We start from the raw sequence: 12,831 nt of genomic DNA, 5'->3' as shown, positions 1-12,831 counted from the left end.
CACCACTCTCCCTCCTCTCTTGCCTCCCTTTCTATCCTTCCTGTAGCATTTGTATCCTGGAACATTAAGCTGCCAGTCCTGCCCATCCCTGAGCCATGTTTCTGTAATTGCTATGATATCCCAGTCCCATGTTCCTAACCATGCCCTGAGTTCATCTGCCTTCCCTGTTAGGCCTCTTGCACTGAATTAAATGCAGTTTAATTTATTAGTCCTTCCTTGTTCTCTGCTTTGTCCCTGCCTGCCCTGACTGACTCACTTCTGTTCTCAACTGTACCAGTTTCAGATTGATCTCTTACCTCACCCCAGTCCCAATACCAGAAACTTAGCTGTTTGTGCTATGTTCCCCTGAGAATCTATCATCCCCTACATTTTACAAAACAGCATACCTGTTTGAAATGGGGATAGCCACAGAAGACTCCTACACTACCTGCCTACCTCTCTTACCTTTACTGGAGTTAACCCGTCTATGTGACTGTATCTGTGACTTTTCCAGAGAAAGTGAGGGCTGTAGATGCTGGAGATCAGAGCTGAAAATGTGTTGCCAGAAAAGTGCAGCAGGTCAGGCAGCATCCAAGGAACAGGAGAATCGACGTTTCGGGCATAAGCCCTTCTTCAGGAATCCTGAAGAAGGGCTTATGCCCGAAACGTCGATTCTCCTGTTGGATGCTGCCTGACCTGCTGCGCTTTTCCAGCAACACATTTTCAGCTCTGTGACTTTTTCCCCCTTCCTACAACTGCCATCCATCACATTCCCTTGCTCTTGTAAATTCCTCATTGCCTCTAACTGTCTCTCCAACCGATCCATTCGATCTGATAGAATTTGCAACCAACTGCATTTATTGCAGAAATAATCCTCAGTAACCCCTAAACTTTCCCTAAACTCCCACATCTGGCAAGAAGCACTCTACTAAAGGCCATTTTTGCTTCTTTCAATCTATGGATCCAGACAATAGCACCGTTTTATTCCTCTACAAAACTTTGCTCCAGGTTTAATTAATACTTATGGCTTATATTTTCATCTGCACATTTGATCATTTTGTTTATGTTCTTCTTATTGCCCAAGCAACTTAACTGCTCTGTTAACCACTTGAACAATCTTTTTGTCATCCACAAATTTATGAATCCAACTACCTCACGCAGTCATCCATAATGAACAATAGGGGACGTAACAAATATCCTCAAAGACACTGGCTTCCGGTCACTGAGGCAGCCTTCTGTCATTACCTGTTGCCTCCTACAACTGTGCCAATTTTGAATCCACCTTATCCTGTATTACCCTGTATTCGATATTCATTTACCTCCTTGATAAGTGTTTTACATGGGACCTTCTCAAAGGCTTTGCTGAAATCCATATAAATTCCATTAACTGCGCTCCCCTCATGTACATGCCAGGTTACCTCCTGAAAAGATTCAAACAAATTTGTTAGGCTTAACATTCCTCTAATCAAGCCATTCTGATCAAACCTTGCCTCTACAAGAGGTGTTGAATGTTCTCCTTCAGAATTTTCTCCAGTAGTTTCCCTATCACGGACGTGAGACCCTTTTCTCTACAATCCTTCTTAAATATCAGAACCATCTTAGCTGTTCTCCAGTCCTCTGGTACATCCTCCGCAGCCATACAGAGGAATTAAAAATTTGAGTCAGAGCCTCTCAAGTCTCCTCCCTTTCCTCCCCTAGTCTCAAAGACACAATTCATCCAGAGCTGGAGATTTATCCACCTTCAAGCCTGCTGGAACTTCCAATACCTTTGTGCTTTCCTATGTCAATTTGTTCAAGCACTTCACAGTCTATCCCTGTGTTCCATACCTTTTTAAGCTCAATTTCTTGGGTGAAGATGGATATGAAGTATTGGTTCAATACTCTATCAATGTCCTCTGGCTCCACCCACAGACTGCCCAATTGGTCCCTAACAGGCCCTGCTTTTTCTCTGGTTATTCTTGTCCCTTTGATATGCATACAGAATATCTTGGGACTTTTCCTACTTTTACCCCCAGCCAGAGCTTTCTCATATCCCCTCTTTGCTTCCTTATTGCTTTCTTAATCTCCACCCTGCTCTTGGACTCCACAAATGCCTCTGCAGATTTGTTCCTGCTAAAAGGCTCTCTTTTCCTTCCCATTGTATCCTGGATATCTCTGGTTACCCATAGCTGCGTGGACTTGTCGCTCCTCCCTATCACCCTCAAGAAAACATGTTCGGCTTCTACATCCCTCCCACTCTCCCCCTTCTCCCCCCCCCTCCATTTACATGTTAAATGCCCCCACAGTGCTTCTGTAGATTTCCCCATTAGTAGCTATCCCCAATCTACTCTGGCCAGATCCTGCCTTATTTTACTCAAACTCACTCTCCCCCAATCCATTTTTGCAGCTTGTCTGTTTCTTTGTCCATATGAAGTTTAAACTCTACCAGGTATTACTAAAATGCTCCCCCTCCACCACATAAACCACCTGTCTGGCTTCCTTCCACAGAATTAGGTCCAGAATAGCTCTGTCCCTTACTGGTTCCTCTACACATTGGCCTTAAAAGTTCCTCTGTCCACATTTCAAGAAATCCAGTCTATTCACAGCCCTTACCACTATGCTTATCCCAGTTAATATTGGGAAAGTTGAAATCACCGTACTGTAACTTTTACGCATCTCCATGCACAAATTTGCTCCTCAATTTTATGTTGACTCTATAATAAACACCGAGCAATCTGGTTGCTCCTTTTTAATTCCTAGACTCGACCCATAAATGTCCCTCCCAAAATATCATCTCTCCTTATTGCAGTAACTAGCTCCATAACTAGTAATGCAATATCTCCATTTTTACCCCCTCCTCTGTCTTGCTGCAGATTCTGTATCCTGGAATGTTAAGCTGACAGTCCTGCCTCTCTCTCAATCATGTCTCCATGATGGCTGCAAAATCAAACTTCCCTGTGTCAATCGTCGCCTTTAACTCCTCAGTTTTACCTGTGGTACTCCTGGTATTAAAGACAAGACCATCCAGTCTTGTCTTACTCCCTTGAAACTTAATGCAGCTGCACTCACTCTGACCTCATTGTTTTACTGCATGATTCTGTGTCCTTACTCTGCTAACAGTCTGTGTCCCCTCCCTCCCCCCGCTGAATTAGTTAAATCTATCACAAGAGCCCTACTGCAATAATTTAAGATGGCAGGTCTCCCCTCTACTTTCTCAAGGGCAATGTGGAATTAGCAATAAATTGTGGCCTAGCCACCAACCCTTGCATCCCATAAAAGTGAAAAACAGATTGAGAATGGTGATTATGATTCCAGGTTTTAGAAGATTGCGCTGTGTTCAAATTAAGGATTAAAACCTACTTTTATTTTTTAAAATTGGTGTAGGGCAATATGATTCATGTTTTAAAATAAGGGAAAGAGTCTGTAATGTGGCTATATACAATTTTACTGCACAGATAGCCAGACTGAAGGAGTATACTGTAGTTCTAAATAGTCATTGGTTAACATTACCAGGTTGAATGACTCTGAGGCTGTCATTGCCTTCTGAAATAGGTTAATTGCCACCTAGTGGAAAATCTCAAACAAAAACAAATTCTTGAAAATGCTAAGCAGACCACACAGCACCTGTACAAAAGACAGGCAGGTACCTTGATGTATAGGGTGTACTCCTCATCAGGTCTGGATTCAGTGCCTAAGCTCTCGTGCTATTTGATTTCCACATAAAGTGTCAACAAAAGTGTTCTATTTGCAACTGTTGCCTGGCCAGTTTTCTGATTTTCTACTATTTTTTAAATTATTTGTGTCATATTTCCAGCATCTCATCTTTGTTTTTGTTTTATTTATGCAGTATTGTTATGCATGTTTATTTTAGTGAACCCTGCTTTCCAATACCCAAAGAATGACAGGATAGGACTCAGTATTATGCCAATGAAAGATGGTCAGATTATGGGTGGCACAGTGCTCAGTGGTTAGCATTGTTGTCTCATAAAGCCAGAGACCTCAGTTTGATTTCACCTGTCTGTGTGTAGCTTGCATGTTCTCCCTATATCTGTGTGGGTTTCCTCAGGGTACCCTGGTTTCTTTCCAAAGTCCAAAGATGCGCAGGTTAGGTGGCTTGGCCATGCTAAATTGGTGATAGTGTCCAAGGAGGTGCAGGCTATGTGGATTAGCCTTGGGAAATACAGGGATAGGGTAGGCAGCTAGGTCTGGGTGGGATGCTCTTTGGAGGGTCAGTGTGGTCTTGATGGGCTGAATGTCCTACTTCCACACTCTAGGCCATCTCTGAAAACCTGAAAGAGAAACTTGATATTGGCACAAACTATCTTATATTCCAATAGTCCCTGGTTGTTTTGTTCTCTGCATTACAAGCTGCTCTCAATTCCTTGTAAGTACTGCACCTCAGGGTGGCTGTCAGTCTTGACTAATAGTTCCAATATCACGGCCCAGTCATAGAGAATTCTCACCCAGTTTCTTTGAAGAAATGTTATTATTGTTGTTTGCTGAGTAGCTTTTCTTCAATTTGTTTATTTTTCCCCCCATTTCTACCATTGTTTTTCCTGAAATGTTCTCATGTGGTTCTGACTGTTGATCTGTAGGGTATTTATATCAAAGATTATCATGGTGCAGTCTGATTCTGCAACATTGTGCACTGGCTGATTTAACTAACCCACTTTACAGCAGGAACCAAAGCTGGAACTCTCTACGGTTCAGCTATCTACCAGATAAAGCTCCCGAGCTATCAGTACAAACCCTGATTCTAAATGCCGTCTGGGTAGATTTAGCGTAGTGAATACTGAGTTTGATTGAGAAGCATGCATATAAATCTTGATATGGAGCAGACAGCACAAGATTCAATGATATATTTCACATTGTTAGACAGAACATGTCATTTTGAATTTCAGAAAAAGATTACAGTTTGAATATGTTAGAAGTGATTTCATCTTGCCATGTTAAATGCTTCTATAAGACGACGTGAACATAAGAAACGAGCAAAATTTGGCAAGTTATATTTGTACTATCATTCAAGAAGATTTAAGGAATTAAGGGCTATGAGGAGAGTGCAGGTAAGTGGAATTGAAACATCCATCAGTCATGATTAAATGGCGGAGTGGACTTGATGGGCCAAATGGCCTTGCTTCCACTCCGATACCTTATGGTCTAAGATTGTGGCTGATGTTCCATCTTAACCGCTTTCCTATCCCAATGTGTAGCCCTTGATTCCCTTGTCTGAAAAAACTCAAATCTCAGCCTTGACTCAAACTCAATGAGTGAGCATTGAGGGCTTTCTGGTCTGGGAAATTTCAAAGTACACAGTGCCCTGAGTGAGCAATTTGCTCCTCATCTTTCTCTCTCTCCTAAAATGGTTGCCCACCATCCAGAGACTATGAACCCAATTCTAAATGCTGCAGCATTTACAAGAGCAGGAAGATTACTGCTAGAGTACAAGAGTAGAACTGCAATTCTAAATCTGTGTAAAACACTAGTCAGACTGCAACTGATGCTTTCACCCAACCACTTAATGTAAATATACACTTTTTGCAACTGCTTTTTGTATGCTACTCCCAGCTCATATTTCCACTTGACTTTGTACAGTGAGTATGCTGCAATCAACACTTCCCTCGTTTCCCTTATCTAAACCCTTCAAACAGGTTGTAAATCGCTACGGCGAAGCATTCTGACTGCCAAATTGAAAATTGCCTAATCAGGTCTGAAGAAGAGTCACAAGACGTGAAGTGTTAACTCTGCTTCTTTCTCCACAGATGCTGCAAGACCTGCTGAGTTTCTCCAGCATTTTCTGTCTTTGTTTCAGAGTTATGGCATACACAGTGTTTTAATTACGAAAATGATACTTGCTGTTCATTGGTCAATCTTTAATCCAACCTAACTTTTGTTGTGCCTGTGTGTTGAACTCTTACACCTGGAAAAGAAACTGCGAGTCAACTCGTAATAATAATAAATGATAATATTTATTTAAAACAATTAGTACAATAATAAAACCTTCTACAAACTAACAATTTACACTATAAATCTAATCCAATATCTTGTGCTTTAATGTAACTCTGGATGATCATATACCACCACACTAGATCTTTGCCTTGATCCATATGGCAGTGATCATCTGGTCGTCGTCTTGTGGTGGTCCCAGAGGTGTTGTCTTGGTGGTTGGTCTTGAGTTACCCCTCCTGAGAGTGGTGTTGCGGTGATTGTTATAGTTAGAAGTCTTCATGCCCTTCTGGGAGAGTCTTCAATGTCCACCAATAGATTGATCACCCTGATCAATCGGACCCAACTAGGTGTGGACCTGTCAATGGCAGGGTGGTCCTTCGGCATCCATTCTTGGAGGTGTTAGGCACACGTACATCAGGTAACCCTCTCCAAATAAGGGTATGAGGCGCCCCTGCATCTGGTAACCAAACAGATCGATGTTTCCGATTTGTCCTGGGGATGGCATTCAGGTCATTTTTTTTCAATTCCAATTCAAGTACATATTGTATTGTCTGCAGCCGCTGAATCAGTTATATACTGTCTGTGTGTACCTGCACCCTGTCTGGATTCTGCAGAATCCAGAATCTTTGAGCACAGTCACTTTTGGTCAAGGCTTGTCTCAATTTCCCATGATTTGGAGATGCTGGTGTTGGACTGGGGTGTACGAAGTTAAAAATCACACAACACCAGGTTATAGTCCAACAGGTTTAATTGGAAGCACGAACTTTCGGAGCGACGCTCCTTCATCAGGTGGTTGTGGAGGACACCATTATAAGGCACAGAATTTATAGCAAAAGTTTACAGTGTGATGGAACTGAAATTATACCTTGATTGTCTGTTAAGTCTTTCATCTGTCAAATACCATGATAGCCTCACTCCTTTCATGTGTAAATCACAAAACCTTTTTTTAAAAGTTGCATTCTCAGGTTAGCTGTTAACAATGGGTGATAGCTAGACAATTTGTTGAAGGTGTTAGCCCGCTGTGTCCTCTGTCTATGCCATGATGTTTAGATTGATTCTAATCTAAAAAGTGAGATAACGGAGTTTACATGAATCCATGCAGTTTTTGAGCAAAATACAATGTAACTCTGCAAGTACAAATACAAGTATTTTTTGTGGGGTGAATTTGTACTTGCAGAGTTACATTGTACTTTGCTCAAAAATTGTATACATTCATGTAGAACTCTGAGCTCAAAAACTGCATGAATTTATGTAAAACTCCGTTATCTCACTTTTTAGATTAGAATCAATCTAAACATCATGGCATAGACAGAGAACACAGGGGGCTAACACCTTCAACATATTGTCTAGCTATCACCCATTGTTACAGTTAACCTGAGAATGCAACTTTTTAAAAAAAGGTTTTGTGATTTACACATGAAAGAAGTGAAACTATCATGGTATTCTAACAGATGAAAGACTCAACAGACAATCAAGGTATTATTCAATGTATAATTTCAGTTACATCACACTGTAAATTTTTGCTATAAATTTTGTGTCTTACAATTGTGTCCTCCACTACCACCTGATGAAGGAGCGGTGCTCCGAAAGCTAGTGCTTCCAATTAAACCTGTTGGACTATAACCTGATGTGATTTTTTTAAACTCAATTACCCAGCATGCCTCATTTATTGTCCATTTTTCATTGATCTATCATTCAGAGCATTCTGTCCGGCCACATTTTATATCCCAAATTTGACACTTCTTAATTAAAACTCATGTTGCAGTTTACCTATTGATATATTTCTCAATCATCTTTGCTACTTTCTAAAACCCTTCCAAAACTCATTTTAGCAACATTGTCAGCATTTTAAAAAAATTAATTCTATCTTTAATTCCTGTAATTTTATAATTGTGAGGTAACTTTTGAGAGTTTTTAAACTCCTGAAGGGAATGTGTGTTTGCTAAGGCATCAGCATGGACAAGGTGACCCAATGGCCCCCTTCAGTGCTGTGTTTAGTTCTAGGTTCTATGGTTCTAATTCAGATATTTCTTTGAATTTTACCATTGTTTACCTACCATCGTATGACTTACCAATCTACTTTGGCCAACTTGTTCCTCATTCTTCTATAATTGCAACTTTTCAATTTCAGACTCGAGATTTGGGCTTGACTGAACTAGTCAAATTAAAATTGTATTAAGATTTCACTTTCCCATGGATCCTTTACCACAAGATTACTAATCAACCTTCGCTCAATTGACAATACTTGATCTAAAGTAGCCTCTTGCCAAGATAATTTGATTTCAACATATTGGCTGTGAAACTGAGCTTTGTAAAGGCTTCAGTGAGGCTTGCTGCAAAGTCCATAAGACATGGGAGTGGAAGTAAGGCCATTCGGCCCATCGGGTCCACTCCACCATTCAATCATGGCTGATGAGCATTTCAGTGCCACTTACCCACATTCTCCCTGTAGCCCTTAAATTATTGATCTCACAAGTAATTATCAATCTCTGCCTTGAAGACATTTAATGTCCTGGACTCCACTGCGCTCCATGGCAATGAATTCCTCAGGCCCACCACTTTCTGGCTGCAGAAATTTCTCCTCATTTCCATTCTAAATTGACCCCTCTAATTGTAAGGCTGTGTCCACAGGTCCTATTATCCCCGCCTAATGGAAACAAATTCCCAGCATCCACCCTTTCTAAGCCATGCATTATCTTGTAAGTTTCTATTAGATCTACCCTCAACCTTCTAAACTCTAATGAATACAATCCCAGGATCCTCAGCTGATCATCCTATGTTAGACCTACCATTCCAGGGATCATCGGTGTGAATCTCTGCTAGACACGCTCCAGTGCCAGTATCCACTTCCACAGACATGCTACACATAGATGAAAGCATTAGCAGTATTCAGATTAGGCTGGTTTGCTGCATGTTGTTGTAACATCAATGACATTTTTTTGTCTGCTTCTGCTAACTGCTCTCAACTTCATGAAGGATCCATCCCTCTCACTGTAGGGCTGTTTCGAGGCCTATCCAGCCAATTTGAACATGGGATGCTTTTGATTTGCACAAACTTTGCTATAGCAGAAGTGAGTATTGTGTCTTGAGTCGAGGGTCTGCCCAATCGGGGAAAGCAAAGGATGTCTGTAAAAGGTACGAAAGTAGGTGCTGCAGCCTGGAAGTTCATGCCAAACTGCTGGTGGTGCTGTCAATCTAAAAGCCCCAGTGACTTTAAACTTCTATGCCATCAGACCCTGCCAGGGGGAAATGGGCAATTTATCCAACACCACTCCGTTCACAATCCAGTCATTGTTTATCAGAAGTGACTGAGGCCACAAAAGTTCTGATAGATCATTAACATCAGTACTCTGTCTAAACAGGCAGAAGCAGAATACCAGGGCATGTGGCTTTACGGGTCATTCTGCTTTAAAGCACATTTCGTCAAGGCAAATTCACTTTCACAAGATCGACGAACTGGGGACACTGTTTCTACAGCATGAACTTTTAAACCGTACGTTGACTGTAACGGGATGACAGCGCCAACACTGTAAGCGCTATTTCTAAGGGGCGATTTTTCTATAGCGTGGGACTGTGCAAGAACGCAACCATCGCATTAGAGAAGAAAACTGACTATCTAGATAACGCAATTCCTGATGACACAATGAGCCACCAATTTGCATGCACTTCACTCAAATTTTTTTTATTATTTCAAAAATATACTTTATTCATAAAATACTTTGATCTGTACAGTTGGACATGCCATACATATATAAACATTCCATTTGTTTGCATACCGAAAACAGTAATTATTCCCATTTACAGGTCTGTGAGATTACATATTTAGCTGAGGCGTCAGCAGAGCCCAAATGACTGCGTGGGCCCCCTGTTCTTCTTTAGGCAGGCAGATGTTACACGGTGGTCTTTCCCCACTGCGCCTTGGCGGCAGCTGCTCCAAGCTTCAGCGCGTCCCTCAACACGTAGTCCTGGACCTTGGAATGTGCCAGTCTGCAACACTCAGTCGGAGTCAACTCCTTCAGCTGGAAGATCAACAGGTTTCGGACTTGCATTTCCGTTGAGTAAAGGTGGCCAGGTTATGATCCCGTGAACGTCTGGCTGCTTTATACCGATACACAAATACCATGTATGTGAATGACTTGTGAATACTATACGATGACAGCCACAATGCCTTCATTCTGGGCATGTTATTGCCCCGCCACTTGTGAGCGCCAACAAAATCCAGAGTAGGCATCTAACTGGTGGTACAAAATTTGACTATCGCTGAAAAAAGGTACATATTGTGAAAGCTTTTCATCTTGCATTCATAGGACATTTGTGCTCATTGGTTGGCAAGTGAACTCTTAATTAGGAGGGTGTTGCTGTGAAGAATTTACCAGTTAGATGATGACAGAAAATGAACTGCCAAACTTTAAATAATATTTGAGAGAATACAGGCCCAATTTCCTCCGTCACCCATCACAAATCCTCTGTTGTTTATAATGTACATAAATGATTTGGATAAAAATGTCAGCTTGCAGATGGCATGAAAATTATCGTTGTGGATAATGAGGAATGACATCAATGGATGCAGCAGGACATAGATCACTGGAAAATTGGGCAGAGAAGTGGCAAAAGAAGTTTAATCCAGACATGTGAGGTGATACACTTTGGAAGGTCAAATACAAGGAGAAAGTGTACAGTAAGTGACTGGATCCTTGGAATATTGATATACAGAGGGATCTTGGGGTCTAAGTCCTTAGCTCCCTGAATGTGGCAACGTAAGTGGATAAGGTAGTTTGAAAAAGGTATATAACATGCTTGCCTTCATCATTTGAGACGCTGAGTATAAAAAAATGGCAAGTCATGTTGCAACTGTATCACGCCACATTCTGAGTACAATGCGTAGTCTGGTGGCACACTACAGGAAGAATGTGGAGGTTTTAGAGAGGTTGCAGTAAAGGTTTACCAGACGTTGTCTGGATTGAATGTATTAGCCATAAGAGGTTGGACAAGCTTGTTTTCGCTAGAGTGTAGTGAGGCTAAGGGGTAACCTGATTGATGAATATAAGATTGAGAGGCATGGATAGGATAGGTAGTTGGAATCTCTTTTCCAGGGTTGATATGTCAAGTAGTAGGGGGCATGGTTTTAAGGTGAGAGGAGGTAAGTTTAAAGGAGATGTGCAAAGAAAGATTTTTTTTTTACACAGGGCCTGCAATGCATTGCCAGGGGAGGTGGTGGAAGCAGATATATTCGCAAAGTTTCGGAGGCAACACGTGAACAAAGGGATACAGACCATGTGCAGGCAAATGGAATTAGTTTAGAATGGCAACATGGTTGGCACAGACATGGTGGGCCGAAGGGCCTGTTCCTGTGCTGTACTGTTCTATGTTCTACATACAACCGTACTGCCACCTCTGGGATTAGTTTGGTGAATCTCTGTACACCCTCAGTGGCAAGAATATCCTGCCTTAGAAGACAACACTACAGAGGTCCAGATGGAGTCTCACCAAAGCTCTATATAACGAAGAAAGACATTTTTACTTCTGCACACAAATCCACTTGTGATGAAAGCCAACATGCCAGTTGCCTTCATTGTTGATTCTGCATGCTAGATTTTAAACAATTCATGAATAAGGACACCCCAAGGTCCCTTTTGAAGACCAAAACTCACTGTTCAAGGAATATTCCTGAAAGTAGTTTTAGGGAGCTACGAAGGAGATTAAAGAATGTCAGAATTACTTGAGTGTCACTTGTCATAGGGAGAGATTAGATTCCCTACAGTATGGAAACAGGCCCTTCCGCCCAATAAATCCACACCGACCCTCAGAGTAACCCACCCAGACCTATTCTCCTACCCTATATTTATCCCTAACTAATCCATCTAACACGATGGGCAATTTAGCATGACCATTGCCACCCAGAGGAAACCCACGCAGACACAAGGAGAACGTGCGAACTCCACACAGACAGTCCCTCGAGGTGGGAATGGAACCTAGGCCCCTGGCGCTGTGAGGCAGCAGTGCTAACCACTGAGCCTCTGTGCCACCCCTCTGTCTTCATCTAACTGGAAATTCTTCATGGCAACACCTTTCTAATTAGAGTTCACTTCCCAACCAATAAGCACAAACATCCTGTGAATGCAAGATGAAAAGCTTTCCTAATATGGGTCTTTTTTCAGTGATAGTCAAATTTTGTACCACCCATTAGAGGAGAGGTGAATGTTTCAATGCAAGGCAAGAGAAATGGTATAGGAGAATGGCATAACTATCTTAACTAAATGCCAAATATTCAGTTCCCAGTTTTGGTCAACTGGTATCCTTCGCTCGATAATGACAATAAAATCATATTCATTTATCGATTGCATGCCTTCCAGTCATCAGCCTTCTTGAGAATGCTGTATGCATTGTGATACATTGTCATCAAATCTGCCTCGTTATCATCATCCCACCGTTTGACTGACTTTTAATGCTTGTCTTTGCTTGTCTGTCTTTTAATTTTGCTTGTGGTCGGCAGGTGGGACTAGTTTAGTTTGGGAATGTGGTCGGTGTGGACTGGCTGGACTGAAGGGTCTGTTTTCATGCTGTGTGACTCTATGACAATGCACCTTTTTTAAATTTAACCTATTTCTCTAATCTACCAGTTCGGAGATGTTATTGCACACCTCCTGCTTCAGGGGTAGGGACACTACCACTGTGTCACAAGAGTCAGAGTCTTAGATTATTCATACAGTGCAGAAAAGGCCCTTTGACCCATTAAGCCTGCACTAACATAGTTACCACAAAAAGTGTGCTAATCCCAATTTCTTGCAGTTGTCCCTTATGTCCTATGTTATGATATTTCAAGTGCTCATCCAACTATCTTTTTAAAGGCTAACTCTGCTGAAGATTTGGTGGTAAGGCAGCATCTGAGGAGCAGGAGACTCGACGTTTCGAGCATAGGCTCTTCAT

The 12,831-nt window shown here is 41.7% G+C and overlaps 1 protein-coding gene across 7 annotated transcripts in view; it reads left to right on the top strand.

Moving 5' to 3' along the window:
- march1 (membrane-associated ring finger (C3HC4) 1) overlaps positions 1–12,831 on the top strand; it is a 574,835-nt gene that overhangs the window by 477,638 nt on the left and 84,366 nt on the right. The window lies entirely within an intron of this gene.

This window comes from Chiloscyllium plagiosum, chromosome 1 (assembly GCF_004010195.1).
Source record: "Chiloscyllium plagiosum isolate BGI_BamShark_2017 chromosome 1, ASM401019v2, whole genome shotgun sequence".
Taxonomy (NCBI): domain Eukaryota; kingdom Metazoa; phylum Chordata; class Chondrichthyes; order Orectolobiformes; family Hemiscylliidae; genus Chiloscyllium; species Chiloscyllium plagiosum.
This window is presented reverse-complemented; position numbering and strand designations above follow the sequence as displayed.